Source organism: Trachymyrmex cornetzi, unplaced genomic scaffold (genome assembly GCF_001594075.2).
Source record: "Trachymyrmex cornetzi isolate Tcor2-1 unplaced genomic scaffold, Tcor1.1 scaffold162, whole genome shotgun sequence".
In the NCBI taxonomy this organism is placed as follows: Eukaryota; Metazoa; Arthropoda; class Insecta; order Hymenoptera; family Formicidae; genus Trachymyrmex; species Trachymyrmex cornetzi.
The window spans coordinates 45,513-47,097 of record NW_017296224.1 but is presented as its reverse complement, the minus strand read 5'-3'; positions in this window follow the sequence as shown (position 1 = coordinate 47,097).

Genomic DNA, 1,585 nt, shown 5'->3' with positions numbered 1-1,585 from the left:
GTTATTACTCAAAATAACATGTCATATAGTAACGAAAACTTTTCTTTTAACTGATAACACGTCATTTAGATTTATTTTCTCAAGCTGAGAAACATTAATACGAAATATTGAAAAGCTCGAAAATCTACTTGATTCCCCGTGAATCAGATTTTACTCTTTTTTTATTATAATGCTTATTTGATTTAAATGAAACTTAAGGAAAAGTATCTATGTTATAAAAGAGATATTTTGCAGTAACTCTTCTATTGTTTCTTTTGCCACAAATACATAAACGGGACGCAATGCCAACTTACCTTTTGTGCCAACGAGACTCGGTCTCCCCTAATTCCATTCCAATCATTAAAAGTGATAATGACGATGATTAAGAATTAATTAATTCTCTTCTGTTAATGTGAGGGGCGAGGGACTCCGTTAAAAAAGCACCCCGATGGTAAATACATAACGTGAGAGGCGAAGGGACTCACGTTAAAAAAACACCACGAAAATATGGAGTTTAAAAACGTACTGTAACCTCTTCGTGGTTAACTCCGGGAACTATAAGTTTTATAGGCTAACTGCAGACGTCCTTAAGCGGGTACTCTACTCTAAAAATTTCAAAAAATCGAAAAAAAATTTTTTTTTTTCTCAAAGTATATGTTATGAAAAATATGTCTGTAAAGGGATTTGCTTAAATTCATGAAATTGACGAAGTTGTAGCGGTTTAAAGGGAGCGGCTTACAGCGCGCAGTGCCGAGCGCAGCGGGAGACGAGCAATAGCTTTGTCTCGACAGGTCTCGTAGGATTTTAGTTTGAAAGAGGGGCCTGACGGTTTCTTCCTGACCTTTCTGAAAAAACATCTGCTCTCTCGGATCAATATTCAGATTCATCTGATGATTTATTAGAAAGATGTTTAGGAGCAGCAACACAAAACAGTAATGAATCACTAAATTCATTGATTTGGACTTTTGCTCCAAAACACATCCACTCAGGACCAAAAACCGTCGAAATCGCCACTTTTTTAGCAGTCATCATTTTTAACGAAGGATTTCTTTCTATTTTGAAAACTCTGTCTGTAATGGGAGTGACTGTTGGGCAACAGGCACAGATATACGCAAATTCCCGAGATGAAAGCCGAATTGACTGCTCGGAGAAACGATCGACAGATGCTGCAAAGAAAGCCAGAATTGCTACTAGGGAGGAGAAATCAGCTGAGCAGGACTTCTTTGAGCATGAGGAAGGTCCGCTGTATGGTCCTGGATTGGCAGATTAATCTCCGTAAGTAAAGATCCTTCATAAACGGTGCGCAAAACTTTAACGCGTTTTTCTCAAAACCATGTTTTTTGAACTGGTGTCCAAGATATCTCAAGATCTATTTGACCGATTAAGTCCGGCTTTTGCGTACATCCTCAGCAGATGTGCCGCTATAGCCGGAACTAGAATTAAGTAAAAAAAAATTTTTTTACGATTTTGACAACCTTCGAAAGATAAGAAAATTCATACTAAATTTTCAAAGTGCCGCCATTTTTTTAATTTTCTATTTTTTTATTCCATTCTAGTTCCTGCTATAGCCAAACTTATACTAATTAAGAATCTTTTTGAATTTTTT